Source organism: Panthera uncia (assembly GCF_023721935.1).
Source record: "Panthera uncia isolate 11264 chromosome D3 unlocalized genomic scaffold, Puncia_PCG_1.0 HiC_scaffold_8, whole genome shotgun sequence".
NCBI lineage: Eukaryota > Metazoa > Chordata > Mammalia > Carnivora > Felidae > Panthera > Panthera uncia.
Genome location: NW_026057586.1, coordinates 84,867,603 through 84,889,284, shown reverse-complemented (window position 1 = coordinate 84,889,284; position 21,682 = coordinate 84,867,603). Strand labels below are relative to the sequence as shown.

The 21,682-nt window shown below is 55.3% G+C and overlaps 1 protein-coding gene across 9 annotated transcripts in view; it reads left to right on the top strand.

Moving 5' to 3' along the window:
• Window positions 1–1,973: 1,973 nt before the first annotated feature.
• Window positions 1,974–21,682, top strand: part of PITPNM2 (phosphatidylinositol transfer protein membrane associated 2) — a 115,446-nt gene continuing 95,737 nt past the window's right edge. For 2 of the 9 annotated variants that reach the window (XM_049619461.1, XM_049619460.1), the window contains exons 1-2: window positions 4,224–6,162; window positions 6,493–6,599. The gene's annotated coding sequence lies outside the window, so the exon portion shown is untranslated. Of the gene's footprint in view, window positions 6,163–6,492; window positions 6,600–8,710; window positions 16,644–21,682 lie in introns of those variants that run through there. The other 7 variants (XM_049619455.1, XM_049619459.1, XM_049619458.1 and 4 more) reach the window with 7 other exon arrangements.

Here is a 21,682-nt window from a genome sequence, read left to right as displayed (position 1 = left end):
TGCTCACAGCGTGGCAAGGCAGTTGGGGCAGGGCTTGGTGGGGACACCTCATCTCTGCTCCACCGGTGTCAGCTGGGACAGCTTGACTGGGGGTGGAGGATCCCTCTCCAAGATGGCCTCACTCCCGGGGCTGGCGTGTCGGGGCTGGCACTCGCCTCTATCTGCTGGGGCTCTTGGCTGGGACAGTGGTTCTCCTCCACACCACTTCTCCAGGCACTGTAGTAAAATACGCGTAACATAAAATTTACCACTTTAGCCGTGTTTAAGTGTCCAGTTCAGTGGCATTAGGTGTGGTGTTCACACTGTTGTGCCACCGTTTCCATCATCCATACCCAGATTCTTTTCTTCTTCCCATACTGAGACTCTGTCCCTGTTCAACGACAGGTCCCCCTTCCCCTCCCCCAGCCCCTGGCACCCACCCTCCTACTTCCTGTCCCTGTGAACGTGACTCCTCTGGACATCTCAGGTGGAACCATGCAGTATTTGTTGGCCTGTGACCGGCTTATTTCATTCAGCACAGTGGCCTCCGGGTTCATCCAGAATGGCCTTCCTTTTGAAGACTGAGTAATAGTTCGTTGTATGGTGAGACCACACATTTTGCTGATCCATTCGTTCGTGGATGGACACCTGGGTTGTGTCCACCCTTTTCTATTGTGGATGGTGCTGCCGTGAACATAGGTGTGTGAATATCTGTTTGCGTCTCTGCCTTCAGTTCTTAGCCAGGCATTCCTGAAGGCTCGGGTCTGAACCTGGTGCAGAGTTACTTCCAGCACGTTCTGTTGGTTAAAGCAGGTCTTGGGGTCAGACTAGATTCTAAGGACCGGGACTCCACAAGGCTGTAGCTCATTGGGTCCTTCACAGAAACCATCTGCCACGACCCCTCTGGGGAAAGATCTTTGCAGGAGGGGCAGGTGGACCCGCTCGCACACACCCCTCCAAGGCCCGATTCCCCTCTCGGATGCCTCCGAATGCCCAGATGCCTGTGGCCCCGGCTTCCGGAGGCGAGGTTCCGTCGTCGGCAAAGCTCAAGCCAGAGCCCTGCTGTCCCCTCCCTTGGGGGGGGCTGCAGCGCTCGCTGTCTGTTTTGTATCGCTAATGGCTGTGCCTCTTATTATATAATCTGTTATTCTGTGCCGCACCAGGCCCTGGTTACTTGTCAAAAGTTTCTAGAAGCCAGCTGTATCAGCTCCAGGCAACTGGGGGTGCTGCCTGTCCCTCATAGTATTAGTCACTCTGTACTTAGCTAAATTTAACTTTTTATCATCCAAATGATATTTTTGTGGGCTTGGAATTTTACATAATGCTACCAACTGCTGCAGGCTAAGAATTTCTCCTTTGTGTTGTGAGTGTGCGTGTGTGTGCGTGTGTGTGTGCGTGCTGGTTTTCTCCCCCATGAACTTTTGCACGCCCAAGGAGACATTCTTCAGTTTCCCTTCCCTGTTCTGCCTTCCCAGGCCCTGGGTTTCTTCTCAGGCTCTGCTTTGCCTTTTGCCAGCTGGGAGGAAAATTGCTCCTAACAGCTTTCTGATGGCCCTGCTAACGCTTCCTTCCTTACTCGAGGGCTCTCCGCTTTGAAGGTCTCTGAGGGTTTCCCTGCTGATTCCGACAGTCTGGGATTCAGAGAAGGAAGCTCAGCTCCAGAGTAGAGAGTGTCTGCTGAGAAAGCAGAGAGAAGGGTCCGGAAGGGAGGGTGGGGGTGGGGGCGGTGGTGGTGGAAAGGGACAAGAAGTAAGAAATCCAGTGACTTGTCCAAGGTGTGGGGTCCAAGACGCAGGCGATTCCTTTGTGCCTGGGGGAGAGACTCACCTGTTCTGTCACCACTGGGAGAAGTCAGGGCTGCGGGGGGTGGGGGTGGGGGGTGTGTGGAGCTGGGAGATCTGGCATCTCCTTGGGGAGGGGCTCCGGAGCTCTGACTTCCCTGAGCACCCGCCACTCAGAAATGGTAGCATGCTGGGCCCTTACCCAGGGGTCTCGTGCGGTCCACACGTAACTGTGCATGCCTCCATTTTCCAGATGGGAAAACTGAGGATCAGATCAGAGGGTGAGCCCTTTGCTCTGTGCCAGGCATGGCACCTACACTCGCATCCTGTAGCTCACCGGCTCTTGGCAGAGGTCTGCGAAGTAGGGGCCCGTGTCAGGGCTCTCTTACAGACAGGGAAGCTGAGTCCCAGGGAGGTTAAGCACACTGCTTGAGTTGCTTGAGGCGAGGCCACAGCTGAGAGGCCACCCCAGACCTGCCCTCAGACCACCCAGCCGTGTCACCTCTTCATTGCTCAGCGGCCTCAGATGGGACTCGCACTGGGCCCTGGGCTCTTCCCAAAGCCTATGAGGCTGACTCCAGCCTCACCTGGTCTCCAGGTTTCCTGTAAGCAATCTTTAAGTACAGGTGTGTGTGTGTGTGTGTGTGTGTGTGTGTGTGTGTGTGTGTGTGTACGTACGTACGTACAGGCTGCTTCTGGGAGAATCTACCTGGAATTGGGATTGGCTTCTTGAGCAGGGGAACCCTGTTCCGGGAAACAGGGACAAGGCTGAAACTCAGGCTCACCTCGCACCCTTTTTATGTTTTCAAAAATATGGATGTAATGCTTGTTTTAAATTATTTTATCAACAAGTTAGGAACTCCTGGGTAGAGACCCCAAAGAATTAAACGCACCTGCACACAAAAGCTCGTGTGTGATCGCTCACGGCAGCGGTTGTATTCACAATAGCCCCGAACGCGGCGTGTTCATACAGAGGAATATTATTCGGCCACAAAAAGGGATGAGGCGCTGACACCCACTGCTACACGGATGAACCCTGCAAACACGATGCCAAGCGAGAGAAGCCAGACGCAGAAGGCCACACAGGACGCGCCCGCTTCTATGAAACGCCCAGAACAGGCAAATCCGTGGAGACAGAAGCAGGGCGGCATTTACCAGGGACTGGGGGAGGGGGAACGGAGAGTGACCTGTGGTAACGGGTGTGGGTCTCTCTTTGGGGTCGAAGGAAACGTTCTGGAAGCGGGTAGCGCTCAGGGCCGCGCAGCTTTGCGAATGTGCTAAATGCCGCCGAATCGTGCGCTTCGGGAGGGTGAACGTATGGCACGCAAATTATATCTCAGTAAAACAAAAAATCAGAAGCCATGTCTCAGGATGGAGTCAGACGCCCCAGCGTGTGCCAGCGACCTGTGCGGCCCCACTACCATTTGCATCTGTCCGCGTCTGCACGTTTTTTGCCACCTGCTTCACGGTCTCCATGTCAACGGGGGATGGAAACCACAGTGTTTAACTTCGGTTATACCACCCACTCGTTTGGAACTTATGCTTTCAACCAGGGCCAGCCTGAGACACGCAGACGTCTGGGCAGGCTCGTAATTTGGCACCCCAGCAAACCGGTATTCTTTAAGTGTTTGTTTGACATTTATTTAGTGGGATGAGGAGAGACTGATAGCCTATTAATAGAAGTTGGGTAGAGAAACAGATTCACTTACTAATTCACGTCCACTGACCAAAATCAGGCAGGGATCTGAAAAATTTTCAGGAAAGCGGTTCTGACTCCTCCAAAAGGTGGGTTTTATTATTATTTTTTTTTCCCTTGCCGTTTTTCAAATTACTCAGGACGTATATTGAAGATTTAAATCTTGTTTTTTACCTTCATTTATTTATTTTGAGAGAGACAGAGAGCAAGTGGACGAGGGGCAGAGGGAAGAAGAGAGAGAGAGAGGGAGGGAGGGAGAGAGAATCCCAAGCGGGCTCTACACTGTCAGCTCAGAGCCTGACACGGGGCTCGAACCCACAAACAGTGAGATCATGACCTGAGCTGAAACCAAGAGTCGGGTGCTTAACCCACTGAGCCACCCAGGTGCTCCCTGAAGATTTAGATTTGCTCTGTGAAGGAGAAGATCCAGTCTGTAAGGTGATGAGTGTAGTTGATTATACTGTATCGTATGATTGAAGTTTGCTAAGAGGATAGAATGTTCTCCCCACACCCGCCCCCAAAAAGGGTTGCCGTGGGAGGGGATGGATGTGTGAATTAACTCCATGGGGAGGAATCCTCTGCAGTGTGTCAAACATCACCTCGTACACTTAAAAAATTTTTTTAATGTTTATTTATTGAGAGAGAGAGAAAGAGGGAGAGAGACAGCATAAGCAGGGGAGGAGCAGAGAGGGAGGGAGACACAGAATCGGAAGCAGGCTCCAGGCTCTGAGCTGTCAGCACAGAGCCCGACATGGGGCTCGAACTCACAAACCATGATATCATGACCTGAGCGGAAGTCAGATGTTTAACCGACTGAGCCACCCAGACGCCCATCCTCGTTCACTTTAAATATATCACCGTTTTGTCAGTTGTATCTCAGTAAACCCGGGGAGAAAAACTTTAAAGGCACAGAACGTTTTCTTTTTCTTCCTGATAATCAGCAACTCACCACCAGCATATTAATGGGTTCCGGAACCCCGCCTCCCCGGGACCACAGCCACAGGTGTGCACGGACCGTGCACGCGACAGCTCTCAGCCACGAGGCTTGTGTTTTACTTTGACTTCTCATCTTCCCAAAGGGAGTGGGCTGATTTGCTTTTTGCCTTTTGTGCGAGGGGTCACGGGAGGAGACCTGAGTCACCTAGCAGCATCTTCTATTTAATCCCCGTGATGTTGTCCTGCCTCCTGCCTCCCGCCACCCACCCCTAGAGGTTCCCCCAAGGAGCTGACCGGCTCCTTAGGCTGATCCTGCATTCACTTTCTGGACTTCAAATGCTTCCTCTTTTTTTGAGTCAGAAAAATGATCTCCCCGCGGTGCACCTCTCTGTAAGGAGCCTGTGCTTCTCTCTCGCAGCCCCTGCCGGTCTCATTCTGCCGGCTGTGAGTCACAGCTGACCTTCTCACCCACAAGAGGCGTCACGGTGGCGTGGAGAGGGGCCAGCCTCCAAAATCTGGCTTGCCATTGACTGTTGTGTTGCTATGGCAAACTTCTGCCCTCTCAGTGGGCTTCCTTACCTCTGAGGCTCACGGCTGACCTCACACGGGGTGAGTTTGGAGGTTTTGTGATGGCCGCTAAGAAACAGAACGGAGAGACCACATGGAGGCAGGGCGTGTGTGCGGTGAGCTGTGGAATTTGGTGCAATGGAGAGGAGAGAAGCTGGAGGGCCCGACGTGCCCAGGCGGGGGCCCGGAACCTGGGAACCCTGAGATGTGTTGTCCGTTCGGGATCCGGCGTGCATATGGGGGTGTATGTGCGGCCGTGGACAGGAGCGGCAGGTGCAGGGCCAAGAAGGAGGCTCACCCCTGCAGGCCCAGCCCAAAGAGGACTTTTCAGAGTTGGCCGAACCTCCTCCGGAAGTGTGGGCCCGCACCGCTTCGGGTGGGCGTGCGAAAAGCTGGTCTCCGCTGCTTGCAGCCACACCTCCCACTGCTGTGCTGTCCCCAGTTAGATTCTCTCCCTCCTCTGAACTCTTACTGCCTGTGCCCTCATTCGGCAGTTTATCGCTTCTGCTGTCCCGAGCCACCACAAAATGCCCCTTACTTTACCTTTACCTTTGTCGAGGATACTAGCCCCTTGCGGGCACAGGCTGGTGACCCCAGAGCCGCCAGCGCCCGGCCTCAGTCCTTGGCGTGAGGTTATTCCGGACCTGGGGGGATTGGTTCCTGAAGAGCCATGGCTTCTACGGCCCATGCAGGGGGTGGGGTGGGGAGGCTGCCTTCCGGTCATGGTCAGGGGAAGGCCCCCCGGCTGCTGCCCACTTCCTGGGCTCAGTATGGGGTCTGGCAGGCGTGTCAGACAAACAAGAATATGTTGAGGTCGAGCTGCAGGTGTGGGGCCACGGCGGGAGCCCCGGGTTGGGTGGCGGCTTTAGCAGTGCCTGTGGATTTTCTGACGTCTCGTAGTCTGATTGTACCCGGGACTCCCCCGAAATCCATTTCTCCACCTTTTCCGTTTTGTTGTCAGTGCTCATCTCTGGCCTTTGGATATCTGGCAGAGGTGGGTCTCCAGTTACACACCGCCCAACTGCAGGGACTTGATGGGAAGGAGAGAATTATCTGCATCACCCCATGACGCTGCTCGTGACCCCGCCCCGGGCACCAGGATGCTCGAGGCTGGTGGCCAAGAAGCCCAGGCTGCCGTTCCCCCCTCTCTTCCACTTGCCTCCTCTCTGCAGCCTGGGGTCCTGCAGTCCCAAAATTTGATAGGTGAGGAATCTCAGGTTTGACGCCGAGAGCTCTGAGGTGGGCTTCTGAGATAAGAAAGCTCGCGTGTGTGCAGGGGGGTGTGGGGTTCTGATTGTCTCCCTAAGCAGAGGGAGCCCTGGGCAGTGCCGGGTGCATCAGCCTCCGTGATTGAAAGGACTGGGCCCCTTTGTCGAGAGAAGACTCCTTCAGCCCAGCGTCCCCTGTCCTGTCCCCTAGGCACAGCTAAATTTCTGGTCTTTGGCGTTGCTCAGGATGAGGCCAGGCCCTGTGGGTTTCCTGGTGAGTTTCCCAGGCGCCTCACCTCCTCCCCGACTGGGCTTCTCCCTGCAGGATGCTGACTCGTGCTTCCTGGTCCCCGACACCCTTCCGTGTGCCTAGTGAATCGTCCCTCCTCCTGCAGCAGGACGTCGAGGGAGCCTTCTGACGCAGACCCACAGGTAAGGACCGCCCACTGGCTTTGGAGTTTGGGGGAGCTGGGGCTCGCTTGCTATTTCCTCTTTCTTAAACATCTGACTTTATCTGATTAATGGGGTAGATTGTATTAATCGATCCTGCTTCTTGCAAATATTGATTGCTCACTAAGTAGGTAGGACTGATGTTCTGTCTGTGGTTCCTTTAGATGCCAGATATGATACAACCCCCCTCTGGTGGCCCTTGTGACTCTCCACTGTACAGGGCACCCTGAGGGACTTCTCTTCTCTTCTCTTGGACCCCCTGGCCCAGCCTGGGCTCCCCACCCCCAGGAAATACGGCAGGACAGGAGTTTCAGGATTCCTCGGCCTTGGCAGAGGGCAGGGGCTGGGCACTGCCTCTCGGCGTTTCCCATGAGCTGTGATTGGCGACATGGGAAAAACCTTGTGTGTGTTTTCACGTAGACATTTCCCTAGATGAGAAACCGAGCAGGGGCTGTGGCGTGTCTGAGGTCCTCTCTGGAGTCAGTGGCAGCCCCAGGACTAGGGGTGGAGTCTCCCTGTGCTTAGTTCCTTCTCTCCTTCTGCCCTGGATCCTCCTGGGCTTCTTGTCCATCCAATTCCATTTCCTGTCCCCGGGTCTCTGGCACAGGCCTCTGTCCGTCCCCTTTTTGTCATGCCAAGGCCTTCGGGGGGTAGAGCAGGTAAAGTGGTGTTGCCTTTTCTTGTTCTAAACTCCAACAAACACTTCTCTCTGGACACTATTCAGCTAAACACGCTGTGAACACACTGGCCCTGCTGAGCACACAGGGTCCATTATGACCCCGTTTTCCACGAGGAAGCTGAGGCTCAGAGATGGCAAGTGTCTGGCTCAAGGTCACCTAGCAAGTCAGTGGTGGGCTTGGGATTGGACCCCAAGTCTAGACCCTGAAGCACATGACATGGTTTTCCAAATATGGCATGACTTCCCCAAAAGATGGGGTTCAGACTGTGCCCTTCCTTGCGGTCTGGCTCCACGTCAGTCCCTTGCCTCCCCTGGGCCTCTGCTCCTTGCGGCGGAACAGGGCAGGGCAGACAAGGCCTCAGCTGTGTCCCCCTCACTCCTGGGTTTCCATGTTGGCACCGCAGGCTGTTTTCTCTGTAACTGCTCATTCTTTCCAGTTGCTGTAAAAAGGCCTCCAAGTGCTAAGAAGGGAGAGTGCTCTGTTGTATTTTTGTTTTGTTGTCTTGTGTTAATTCACTGTGTGAGAGTCTCGGAATCTCAGCTGCCAGGGTGGGTCTGGGGGAGGGCTGGCAGGGGAACGCAGGCCTGACCCTGAGCCTCCCCGAGGTCGCTCATCATCCTGCTGTGTCCTGCTGGCCTGCGGGGCCCTGGCGAGCCCTTCTCTGCCTGTGAGGCCTGAGCTCTGACGACAGCTTCTTTGCTTCCTGTTTCCTTTTCTACCAGAAGGCAGTTCTTTTTCCTTCCTTACAACTGCATTCCCCACGTATGTGGTTTTAGAGATGGTGGCCTTGTGGCCACCTGATCTGGGAGGGGAGACCCACTTAACCCCAAGAGTTCTCCAGGATTCCTGCGCTTTACTCGTTTATCCCGTGAATAGTTACTGCGTCCTTCATCCACATAGACCAGGTACTACTGTTCTAGGTATTGGGCGCACAGCCGTGAACAGAGAGATGGGAGTCCTGCCCGCGTGGAGTTAGGCTGTTGTGCTTCAGGAACACTCCCTGCCCTACGGTCTCACCTCTGCTCTTTGCACAGGGGAAGATCGTGGTTGCCCCACCCACCTCTGAACTCCCCCTGGGAGTTTGTGGCCATGACAGGCGTCAGGACCCCTGGGCCCTGGCTGGCAGGAGTGTGTGGAGGGGGTGATGGGGATCGGCAGGCAGCCCTTCCCCAGTGGCTGAGAATGTGAAATCCCCTCCTCGTCCCCACAGTGGGGTGAGGAAGGAAAGGGCTTAAGGAACAGGGTCTATTTTTAGAGGAGCTCTTGCTCCAAAGGAACAGGAGCCCTTCCTTCCAGAAGGTGGGGGTGAGGTGGGTGCAGGGCAGGGGGCTGCTGGAGTTGTTTTCTCCGCTTAGCCTGCCTGTGTTCTTCATCTGCTTGACTTGGATGCAGGGCCGTCCGCAGAGAGGGTTTGCCTGAAAGAGGCAGGGGGAGGGGGGCGTCCCAGCTGGGGGACAGCATCTGCCCTCAGGCACCCACCCAACCCGGGGCAAAGCTGAAGACGTTTGCCATGAGCTGAGCCCGTGGGCAGAGCTTCTAGCATTTGGCCTTAACCTCCTCGGATGGGGGCCTGGGGTGGGGGAGGGTCCGCAGGCACAGGTTCAGGGTCCTCACTTCCTTCCTGACTCCCCACACTCGCAGGGAGGGGCGCTTCCTGCCATTGTCTCTGTGAGGCCTCAGCAAGGTCACTGTCTCCTGAGGAGGAAGAGGGCGGATGTCACCAGCAGGACCTCAGCCCACAGCAGCACTGACACACATGTTTTGTCCCTGCCACCCGTGCTGGCCTCCCAGCCTCCCTGCAGCCCAGGACACAGGCCACAGGCAGGGTAGGGGCTCTTCTCCTTCACCTGCAGAAGCTTAACCCTGCCCGGAGCCACCCTAGCGGCTGTCCCCTCAGGGTTTAGGTTGGTGACGATCCGTGGCTGCAGCCAGCTCGCCTGGGCACAGAGAGGCAGGAGCTCGAGGTCAGGAGGCAGGGCCGTGGGACGCCGTGTTGTGTCCTAGAGCAAGGATGCTTCCCGCTTCCTGTGTTCCTTTGCTGTCCCCCCACAGTGCTTGGGAGAGAACTGGGTGAGATCTGAGTCCCCCTCCTGTCCCCTCCTGACTTCCCTCCGCCATATTTCTTTTTCTTATGTGGTCCCTTGACACGCAGCCAGCCCTGCCCGGCACCTGGGCCGGAACGTGGAGGGGCTTTCAGCAGAGAGATCGCAGGAGCCTCCCTGCCCACCTACGGCCTCTCTGCTCTTCCTCAGCTCAGGGGCCTCTGGGAAGCCATTCCCTGGCTTTGCCCGCTGACTAGGTGGTGCGCGTCTTCCCGAGAGCATACTTTGTTTTCATCCAGGTGGCAGAAATGCGTTCCTCCGGCTCCGTGTCGGGTCCCTGCTCCTGGTCACCTGGGGAGGTTTTCACAGGTGCACCGTGGCTCTCAGAGAGCCAGGCTGCAGTGCACTCGGCTCTCGCACTCCAGGGTCGGCAGAGCCAGGGTGAGAAGCCGGCTCAGCCTCCTTCAGGCCGCGTGAGGCCAGGCTGTGGCCCTGTCTCAGCCTCCGTGGTCCCGGCCGGGGCTCCCCCGGAGTTCTGCCCGCAGGCTCTCGGCACTGGCGGCACCCCCCTTCTGGCTGCCTTCTGTTCCCTCTTTCCCCATCTCTGACTTCACTCGGTTTTGAGGATGGGCCCACTGCTTGAGTTTCTTGCTCTTCCCCACGTGGTCGTGCACTGACAGACGCCATGTGTATAAGGAGGCGTCTGGAAGCACTTGCTTATGAACTGACCCTCAGACCCACCGGGACCAGGTCCAGTCAGTGTTCTCTGGGTCATTTCCGTGCTTTGTTCCTCCCCGCGTTTCCTGAGCCGCAGACCTGCCTGGAACAATCACTTTGATTCCTGGAGACAGTGTCCAGAGCTTGGGATTCTCAGAGGGACTCCTGAGATGATGCCATTCAAGCTGGAGGTTGTGTGGCCCCAGACTGTTCATTTTAACAGCACGATGGAACCTGCAGATGATCGAAATGTATTCATCCAATGCATTGTAGCCATATGTTCACTCAATATTTAGTGAGTACCCACGATTCTGAGAGCTGGGTATAAAGGAATAATAAAACATTTAAAATGCTGGCCCTCCTGGGCTTATAGTCTAGTGTGGGTATACATACAGTAAACAAATAATGCAGCAAACTATGCAAGACTGACCGATGGGGATCAATGCTAAATTAATGCTAAATGAATGACAAAGCTTCTCAAGTCAGGACAGTTAAGCAAAGGCCTAAAGGCAGCGAAGGAGAAAAAGCCAAGAGGTTATCTGGAGGAGGAGCATCCAGGCAGAGGAGACAGCCTGTCCAAAGGCCCTGAGGCAGGAGCTTGTCCGGGATGTTCTTGAAACTGGAGAGAAGGAGGGAGGGGAAGGGGCTGGAGAAGAAATGAAAGCCCACATGCAGCAGGTCTTTGGAGGTCTTATTGAGACTTTGACTTTGAGCTAGATACGGTGCTGCTGAGGAGTTTGTGCCCAGGAGGGCCAGGCTCCCACTGAGCCTTAAAAGGATGGTTTCTGGCTATTGTGCTGGGAATGGACTGGATGGGGTGGAGGGAGGAAGAGGGGAGGCCAACGGGGAGACTGTTACAAGGGCCCGAGGTGGCAGGCCCTGGACCAGAGGGGCTGCGATGGAGGTAGTGAGGGACTTGGGCTCCAGGCATGTTTTAAAGGTAGGGCCTCAAGGAATCTCTGAGGAACCGGGCAAGCCCTGTGGTGTGGACTTTTAGAAAACAGGTTCTCACAGACTTGGAAGGACTCAGGAGGTCAGCTTTTTTTTGCTTACCGTCTGGGGAAACTGAGGACCGGTGAAGGAAGTCACTGCCCAAAGTCACAATGCAAGCTGGTTAGTGGCAGAGCCCAAGACTCAGGCTTCCAGCCCCAAGTCCAGTGTTTTTGTAGCTGAACTGATGGACAGCTCTTGGCGGGGGACGTGCAGGGGTTCGAGGGCTCAGAGGGAAGGACTGGCTGTGGACCCTGCTGCTGAGTGTGGGGTCCTGGCAGACTGCACCGGCGGGCAGGAATTCAGGGCTCTGAGAGCTGAGAGTTCTGGGTGCCCTGGGCCTTGAACAGCTCTCTCTGGGATGGTGTTTTGACTTGGTCGGACAGAGGTCTGAGTTGGTTGGCCATGTCTGAGCTCTGGGGCAGATCAGTTGGTGCTCTCGTGCATTTTATTAACACTTTATTGAGCTTCTTCCAAGTGCCAGGCCAGAGATAAGATGTGCTTGCTCTCGAGGAGCTAACAGTTCAGGGGAGACAGACAGGTGAACCCACATGCCCCTGGGACAGTGGCAAGCTGTCCACACTGGGGGGATCTCTATCCACGGTCAGGCCGGGCACTGAGCAGATTCTTCAGTCTCCAGATACCCCAGAGAACACAAGCCAGAGGCCGTCGGTACACCAAGGGGGTCATGCTAAATCCACAGTCCATCTCTTGTAACAGAGGGGGCAACGAGGGTCGGTGGGGGCTGGGATCTCAATGCCCTACAGCTGTGTCACCTAGAACAGGTTTCACTTAAACTGTGACGACCCAGTGGCACCCTGAACTTGATTATACTCCCTGGGAGGCAACCTTGAATTTCATCGCTGGGACTTCCTGTGTGCCTCTCTGTGAATAGGGCTGGTGACTTATTTTTAGCTTGCGAGCCTGCTCTAATGATGAACTTTAAGTCACTTGTGACCTTCGCAATGCAGAACAAGGCCTGTGAAGTTCCCGGCTCTGCACAGGGGGGTCTGGGCGTTGTCTTTAGACTCCCCAGCATGAAGGTAAAGACAGATTTTGCTTTGGCTCTCTTTGGTGAAGCTGAAACTATAGGCCAAAGGAGGGAAACCCAGTTTGATTTTTCTTTCGGCCTTTTAACTTGACCTGTCCCCATCACAATAAATGTACCATCGAGGAATGACAGCTTGGAAATTGCTTCCATTGATTGATTTTCAGCTGTCTCCAGAAACGGTTCTCATTGCCCTGTGTTCTGGTTAGCGCCCTGTGACCACGGGTAACAAGAGTGTGGTGCCCAGAAGTGGGAGATCCGGCCACATGCTGAAGAGAGGCGTGAGCCCCAGTGGGCTCGGTGTCCAGCCAGCCTCTGTCCTTCTGTTGGCGTCGTCCTCAGAGGCCAGAGGAGGTGCGAGGACGGCAAGGAAACCAGGCACAAGCTGTTGAGTCCCTTCCTTCCCTACTGTGGGCTGCAGCCTGTCTCTGGGACTGTCTGCCCTGGGCTGACATGGCTTGACAGGGGATTTCATTCCTGCGGTGCTTCTCACGTGTAGACCCCTTGTCTAGGACAACTGAGGTTGGGTGCTGTGCCCACAGATCAGTGGTGGGTTTCGGGATTCACGCCTCCCCTCTGGGCTCAGTCTCCCTGAGAAAAGGGGGTTTGTCGGCTTGTTCTCATCGAGCAGCTTTCTGGGAGGTGGGTTCCCAGATGGGAGGCATGGCCTTAGGTTGGGCCATCATTTATCTAAAATGTATTAAATACCTTCTGTGTGCCTGAGCTGTGCTATGTGCCAGAAGTAAAAATAAATCCAAGTTGTGCTTTGACGGGGGAGAACCATGCCTCCCCTCTTCCCTCTAGATGAGCTTTGCCCTTCTAGGCCATGCACTTTGAGTACTAAAGCCATCGGCTCGTGCTGTTTCCTGTGCCTTTCCCCCTTCTCCGTCTGGTAAACTCCTGTGCGTCCTTCAAAGCCCAACCCAAATGCCCCCTTTTCAAGTTACAGATACTCTTGGGAGATATGGTGCACCCACTCCCTGGTGCTTTGCTGTGAATGAGTTTATTAAGTGGAACCAAGTGGGTGAGGATGAGATAAGGTGGCATCTCAGCAGGAGGGACATCTCTTACAGCATGAGTTGCCCCAGGGCCAGCCCATCCCATGACCCGCGCTCTACTCCTGCCACAAGGGGATATCTGAGGTCAGGGACATGTTTTCTTCAACCACTAAAGCATTTCACAAAGATGGCCTAGATTTGAAAGGACTGACGGGAGGAAAGAAAGCAAATGAGAAAACCAGTGTAGAGCATCTCACATGTGCCTGGCACTTAGTAGGTGCTTAATACACACAAGTTCCTTGCCTAACACAAACAAGCAGAGTTGACTATAGATCCCAGGGCTTACAGCTGCCTAGGGACCGCTAGCTGTGCCCCTAGTTGGCAGAGCTCTCTGATCCAGATCTGTGTGGGGCTCGGAGCACATGAGCAAACGGTTCCTTCTGTCTGTGAGGTCAGGAAAGGCTCCTGGGGCTGGGGACCCTTGGAGCTGTGGAGGCAGAGTGTGAAGGAGGGTGTTTAAGGATGCACCTGCCCCAGATGAGACGGCCTGAGTCCCCTCTTTTACACAAGAATGGCCCATGCTGTGCCAGCTCCTAAGCTCTGTGTATGACACAGGAAGCTGGGGACAGGCCTGGCTGGGGACGTGAACAGCCAGCGGAATGCCACAGTGTGGCCGCCAAGCCTGCCCAGCCTGCCCCCCCCCTGCCCCCGCCCTAGGCAAGAGGGACTCCCCCTGCTCTGTCTCCCCGAGCATGCTGGGCTTGTACGCTTCTGGTTTTGTACTGCTTGGTGATTTTTTAGCAAGCAGCTGGGCCGAAATATAATTTATGGAGCTTACAATTCCCCCATTTAAAGTGTACAATTCAATGAGATTTCATATATTCGCAGACTTACGCAACCATCAGAGATTTTTGGAACATTTTTATCACTCCAAAAAGAAACCCGTACTCCTTTGCTGTCACTCCCCTTCCCCCACCCCCTGGCAGCCACTAATCTGCTTTCTGTCCCTATGGATTTGCCTGTTCGGGACATTTCGTGTAATGGGATCATACACTGTTTGGCCTTGAGTGACCAGCTTCTTTCACTCAGCATCATCTTTCAGGATTTATCCGTGCTTCTCTTCTATTTTTGGCTATTACAAATAACGCTGCTGTGAACACTCATGTACAAGCGTTTGTGTGGACTTCTGTTTCATTCCTCCTGAGTATGTACTGGGGAGCGGAATTGCTGGGTCATATGGTAACTCAATCTTTAACATTTTGAGGAGCTGCAGGCTTTTCCAAAGCAGCTGTCCCATTTTACAGTGCACATTAAAAAAAACCTTTTTTAATGTTTATTTTTGAGAGAGAGAGAGAGAGAGAGAGAACGAGAACAAGTGGGGGAGGGGCAGAGAGGGAGACACAGAATCCAAGCAGGCTCCAGGCACTGAGCTGTCAGCACAGAGCGCAACTCGGGGCTCGAACTCACCCACCTCGAGATCATGACCTGAGCCGAAGTTGGACACTTAACTGACTGAGCCACCCAGGCCCCGCCCCCACATTTTAAAAAATACTGACAGACATGGAGAGTTGGGCCAGAATGGGCGAGGGCTCCTACTGGGAAGGAGGGAGAGGGTAGGTCTCCCAGGGGCTAAAGATCCATACTGGGTGGAGGTGTCAGGGACCAGCCCAGAGGCCCTGTCAGAGAACGCCCCACCCAGGCCACAGATACAGCCACAAGGATGCCGAGTGAGCCTCCTCAATCCCATTTGCTCGAAGGCTCTGCTCCTGAGATCTGCGATGGGGCCCAGCCCTTCTTAGTCTGACTCCATCTCACCACCCTTGACCCTGCACTCCTACCACTGCCATTCCCCAGTCAGACCATGCACTTTGAGTACTAAATCATTGGCTCATGATACTCCCTGTGCCTTTCCCCCTTCTCTCCTGGTAAACTCCTATGCATCCTTCAAAGGCCAACCAAAATGCCCCCTCTTCTATGAAATCTTCCCCATCAGGCTATCAGCTGGTGCCTTCTCTCTATTCCAGCTGCACTCTGTTCCTTCCTCTATTACTACATCAGGTGCTCAAATGAGCGCCTGTCCCCTATCCCAGAAGGTGACTTATTCCAGGATGCTGAAACTAAGGACCAGGAAAGGCCCACCGGTTCCCCTAAGGTGCCTGCTCTTCTTCCCTGCCTGGCCAGGCTGTCTCCGAACTGTCCTCCCTTCCAGGAGGTGGAAAGTGGCTGGGTAAGCTGGAGACCGTGCACATACTTCCACTGTGAGCTGAGTGCCTGTGTCCAGGTGGGAGGGGGTGAGGCGGGAGGGCGTGTCCCTGCAACCTTGGTGCATGGGTGACCTGCTTTTTTGTGAGCGCGTGTCCGGGAACCTGCAGAGCCCTCCTGCCCGTTCCCTTTGAGTCTCCGTTCTGTCTCTGAGCCGATTAACACGCTGACGTCCATCAGGAGATCACGTCACTTTTGGTCTCCCTGTAGCCCGGCAGCTGAGATGTATTGTTCGGTACTCGTCCACCGCACCACTACAGAGGGCCGTGGCCGGCAGGGAGAGAGGGATTATGTTGTTCCCATCTGGCTTCAGCTGCCTTGCCGGCCCATCCAGCTGTTCCCTGTTACCCACTGCCAAGCAGCAGATGCCGGGGGTGAGGTCAGCCTGGGAGCTGGGGACCTGCCCATCATCTTCACGTGAATGTCTTCAAGGCTATTTCTGGCTGCACCATTATCCCAGCGGCTTCGGGGGATAAATATAGACACGGATTGAAAAGCCCCAGTGGCAGGCAAGCAGGCAGGCAGTGCTGGAGAGTGTGCGGACGGGGTACTTGGCTATAAATAAGTCTGCTAGAACACCCCCCCAGCCACGCCGCCACCAGCCGTGTGTGGAAAGACAGATTTCCTTGCCGACTCCGTCCCAAAGCCCACGTGTGCCTGGGGGCCCCGGGGGGCAGAGGAGGGAGAGGGGAGGATGCAGGTGTGTCGGGACCTCGTGCAGATGGGCTGGTTGCTGGGAGTCGCTCCCCCGTAGCGCTCCTTAGAGTAGCTTGCAAAGGGGAATGGCCAGTGGCCCCCGCGGGAGTCCTAGGGACAGCTACGCGGAGGGACAGGATGTTGTGCTAAGAACCGTGGTCTGGTTCAGCTCCTCTCCTCAGCTCAGTCTCCCCAAGGCCTGGTTCCTGTTGCAGGGCTGCCCGCAGACAAGGGCTGGGCCATAGGTGGTTCTGGGGCCCGGGCGGCAACGAGGCTTTCTCAAGCCTCATGCCAGTCTCCTCTTCTGCTTCCTCCCTGCCTGGATCCACCCTCCTGACAAGAGCACAGCTTTGTTTATCTTCTGCTTTCCCTGTCCTCACTGCTCAGTCGAGGGAGTGACCCTTGTTTAGGCTGGCGTTGCAGGGGAGGGGTCCAGTCGCTCCCTGGACCTTTCCCTTCCTCTCTCTTGTCTTCCTTCCTGCCCATTTCCCCACTGCCTCCTCCTGGGCGGGAGCAGGTAGCTGGGGCTGGCGTAGAGTGAGGAACAGGACGCGTGCCCGAGAGATACTTCTCATGGACGAGGAGAGTAGTCGGTAAGCTGGCAAGAATCCTGTGAGCTCCCCGTGAATAAAATATTGTTTCTGTGCAATCACCGAGCCAGGGAAGCGGCTTCCCGTGAGCCCGCTCGCCTCCTGTGGCCTTGGCCAACAGAGGCTGAGAGCTGGAGTGTGCGAGAAGAGCCGGTGCGGGGGAGAAGTCACACTTGGTAACACTGCCTGCATAGACCCTGCCCGAGGGCTTGCTGCCTGCACATGGGGAGTGGGCAGCTGCTGCGTGGGGGTGTGGCCGGGCCTGCAGAGGAGGAGGGGCTATGCCCCTGCCCCACGGTTATCCTAGAGATCCTAGAGCTGGTGGCTTTAACCCCGAGTGTTGGCAGGGAGCTGAGATGAACTGTCTGATGAACCCCCACTCTCAGGAGCTCGTTGGACACTGGACGGGACAGGGTCTGCCCAGCGTGGTGATGGTGCTACACGCCTGTGGGGATGGGGCAGGGAGCCCAGGGAGGAAGGTCTCGGGTGCTGGTACTTGCCTTCACCCCATGCAATGCCAAGTTCACCCCACAGCTGAGGTGCGGTCGGCATAAGCGGGGAGGGCCTTCCCTGCAGAAGGAACAGCCTACGCAAAGGCATGGAGGCACGGTGGGTCCCACTGTGAGTCTGGTTAGGGGGTGTGCTGGGAGGCCAGGCAGGGTGGAGGGAAGGAGCCAGGTGTGTGGGTGGTCGTGTGCTGCTTAAGGAGCGTGGATGTCCTCTTGAGAGCTGAGGGGAGCGTGGAGGGGCTTTTATCCCGGGAATGTCACGCTCCGATGCGGGTATCAGAAAAGGGCTTCATCTGGCTTCGTGTGGATGACAGGTCGGAGGCGGGGGGAGGAGGGGGCAGGCTGATGGCAGCGTCCCGATATCTTGCTTTGTCGAGTGCATACCTGAAAGATTTTTTTTTTGTTTTTAACTGAGCCTGTAAAACCGGGATGTACGCGTGTGGGTGCACGCCCGAGAAAGTGGGATTTCTCAAGATGGCAGTGCTGAGCTGCGGTCCGCAGACGCCCGGCGTGAAGCCACCATCGGCTCCCCTTGTCACCGGAGGGGTGACTTTGTCCAGCAGGCTTGGCCCCCTGCCGGTGACCCGGGTCTGGAGCCAAGATAACTGACCCCAAGGGTCTCAGCCCTTGACCTGGGGTTCCCTGGAACCCCGAGTCAGCTGGCTATAAAGAGATGTCAACGTGTGCCTCTCAGCATCCTCTCCGCCTCTGCCACTGCTCTCCCCTCCTTACGCTAGTGCTGAGTGAGTCTAGCACCCCAAAAGAGAAGTATCTCTAAAGTGTTGTTTGACAAAAAGATAAACATGTTTGCTTAAGCGAGCCACAGGACCCAGAAGTTAATCTGGTCATGTAAATATTTTCATGTATTTACGATTCTGCGGGTGTATTTTGATAGAAGAAAGGAGAGATTTGTGTGGCCCTGACCCTGCCTTCGGGGAGAGGGTGTGATGTTGACTACTGAGTGCATGAGTCAGAGGTCCCACACTGCTCTGGAGCCCTGCTGTCTGTCTGCAGGGGCTGAGAAGATCAGAGCCAGGACGCTCCCAAAGGCCACGCAAGGCCGGGCCTCCGTTTCTCTGATGGGGCCCGGAAGGAAGTCGTTTCTGTCCTCAGCAACCCCTCGGACACAAAACGTGTGGGTCCTTCACGCCAAGCAGTTCTCCGGTTCTCCGTGGACACCAGCTGTGCGTCCTGTGTGTCCGTTCCATTCTTACACTAGCGCCCCCCAGTTGGCACGGACCCCATGGGTTAAGGGCTCGGTCCCACAACTGCCTTCCATTTCAGATGCCTTTCGATCCCAAGTGACGGGTCCTGGGTTCCCCGCTCTTCTGTCCAATCTGGCTACAAAGGCGGGCTTCCCATACACCCCTCTCTCCGCCTCCGGTTGGATCATTTGCTAGAATGGTTCGCAGAACTCAGGAAACGTTTGCTGATGTTTGTTGGTTTATCATAAAGGGTGTGATAAAGGACACAGATGAACAGCCCGATGAAGAGGCATGCAAGGTGAGGTCCGGAAGGCTCCCCACCTCAGGAGCTTCTGTCCCTGTGGATTCGGAGAGTGCCACCCTTCCAGATGTCAACCTGGAGGCTCTCTGAACCTATCGTTCGGGATTTTTATGCACAGATGATTCCATCGTTGTCACTGTGGTTAGTTCAATCTCTAGCCCCTTCTCCCCTCCTGGGGGTAGGGGAAGGGGTGGGTAGGGGCTGGTCACTGGGGCTTCCTCTGGGGAGCTCAGCCTCCAGCTCATTAGCATACAGAAGACACTCTTGTCATTCAGGAAATCACAGGAGTTTTAGGAGCTCTGCGGAGGCCAGAAAAGGAAGCAAAGACCAAATATGTATTTTCTATTATGTCACAAGATCATAGGGAAACTGATCCCTGAGGAGGCTGGGTGAAGGGACGCGTTCAGAGGCACCCAAGGGACGCAGCAGCAAGATCCTGGGCTTTCCCAGGGCCGCACCCAGACCCACCGGGCCCTCTCGGGTCTGTCCTGGCACCTGTGGAAGGCACTTCCTTGCAGGCCCAGGAAGGTGGAAAGCTGAGGGCCCTTGCTTGGCCCTTGGGGACCCCCAGAGGTGCTCCTGGACCCTCTCTGTCTTGCCTTGAGCCCTGCCCTGCGGCCATCCAGCCCTTGCTGGTGGACCTGGCTCAACCCTGCTCCCTCACCCACCTGCTTCCTGTTAGGCCTCCTGAGCCGAGCAGAGCAGGTGGCCTGTGCCCGGCTCGTGTGGTCTGGAAGGCAGGCCAGTGCCGGGCTGAGGTCCTGAGCCTTAGAGACAACTTGGATTTGGATTCTGCCAGGTGCTGTCACCCTGGGAGCCTTATCAGTCAGACTCTGCAAAACGGGAATGTCACCTCCTAGAGTTTGAGGGAGGGTGAAAGAAAGCGCATCCGGGTAGGCGAGCTAACTAATGCACGTTGCTTGCCTTACCCGCCCTTTTCAGCTGCCCTTTGAAGGAGATGGCGGTGGCACAGACGCAGAAGCGAGGCCCAGGGAAGTGCGCGGAGAGGCCCGAGCGGCTTCCCTGTGCCTCCTCAGCTCCGTTCCCCTGATGGGTCACCTGAGCTGAGATGGCCCCTCGGGATGTAGGGTCGGCCTGGGTTGGCAAGGCTGAAAGGAGATAAGCGCCCCTGAAAGAAGTCACCTGGCTCCGTAGAAAGCTTGTAATGTGGGCAGAGGCAGCCGCCGCATGTGGCGGGGTGAAACCTGGCCTGTTTGACGGTGTTTTGGGGTGCACTCGCCCCGACCAGGCTTTCACGTCCTCCCCGTCTGCACTGGGCCAGCTGCAGCCTCAGACCCCAGTCTCTGGCCGGGGTCGCAGGCTTTGTCCTTGAGATGACCAGGTGCCGACGGGGTTCGGCTCTGCCTCTGCAAACTTCGGATTCCTCACCGTGGACCCCGGTCTTCTCTGGCCACTGTCCCCCAGCTGGTGCTGGTGGGTGGGCGTTGGGGGAGCGGGGCTTGTCCAGGGTGCCTGGCCCCTGCCCCAGAATAATACACACTTTTCATTCCTCTTGGCATCAGGCGTCATCACTGCTGTCTGTGGCTGCTGTTGGTTTAGCAGAGGTGAGAGAGGCACGGCCAACCTGTAGTCAGACCCTGTTCTCCCACAAACCAGCTGGAGGTCAATGTGTTATGGCCTTTGGTCTCAGGGTTGGGAACTTTAAAGATGGGGAGCAGCAGGGGCACCTGGGTGGCTCAGTCGGTTAAGCATCCGACTTCGGCTCAGGTCATGATCTTGCGTTCACAAGTTTGAGCCCCACGTCAGGCTCTGCGCTGACAGCTCAGAGCCTGGAGCCTGCTTCAGATTCTGTGTCTCCCTCTCTCTTTCCCTCCCCCGCTCATTCTCTCTTTCTCTCTCTCTCTCTCTCTCTCTCTCTCTCTCTCTCTCTCTCTCAAAAATAAATAAACATTTAAAAAAAACTGGGAGCAGCCCAGGGCCAGGGCCACTACCGCCTGTTCTCCGGTTCCCCGGGGTGGGTGGGTGAGGAGAGCCGCGTCTCCTTGTTTTCCCTCCCAGTGCTGGCCCCGGAGGGACTGACGATCCCCTGAGCTGTGGTCACACTGGTGAGGGGGCTGCGGAGTGATGGACGGGGGCAAGGCTTGGGGGCAGAGCGAGCCTCCACTTAAGAGCCTCTTCCATCAGTTGTTAACGAATACTAGTCTGATTTTTGCATGTTTTATTTTTATTTATTTACTTTCTTAAATATTTTTTTAATGTTTATTTTTGAGAGAGACAGAGAGCGAGCAGGGAAGGGGCAGAGAGGGGGACAGAGGATCCAAAGCAGATCTGAGCTGTCAGCAGAGAGCCGGACGCGGGGCTCAAACTCACAAACCATGAGATCACGACCTGAGCCGGAGTCGGATGCTCAACCGATTGAGCCACCCAGGGGCCCCATTTTTGCATATTTTAGATAACGGCTTTATGGAGATACAATTCACATCCCCTACAATTCACCCATTTAAAGTGTGCAAATTCAATGGTTTTTAGTACAATTGACCCTTGAACATCACAGGTTTGAACTGTCCACTTATACGTGGATTTTTTTTTCAATAGATTTGGGACAGGTCTGTAAATGTATTTCCTCTTCTGAATTTCTTAGTAATTTGTTTTTTCACTGGCTTCCTTTATTGTAAGAATACAGTATTTATTAATACATAGAACATATACCAAATACGTGTTAACGGACTGTGAGATCGGTCAGTCTTGTGGTCAACAGTAGGCTGTTAGTAGTTACGTTTCTGGAGAGTCAAAAGTTATACACAGATCCTCAATCACTCGGGGTGGGGGGAGCCCCATAAGCCCTGTGTTGTTCAAGGGGAACTGTATTTTCCCGGATGTCTGTAATCATTGCCACGATGAGTTTTAGGACATTTTCATCACTCCTAGACACCTCCCCCTGTTGCTCCCTGAACCCCAGCCCCTGGCAGCCATTCATCTGTTTTCTGCCTCCATGGATTTGCCTGCTCCGGACATCTCATATAATGGAATCATACACTATGTGGCCTTTTGTGACCAGCTGCTTTC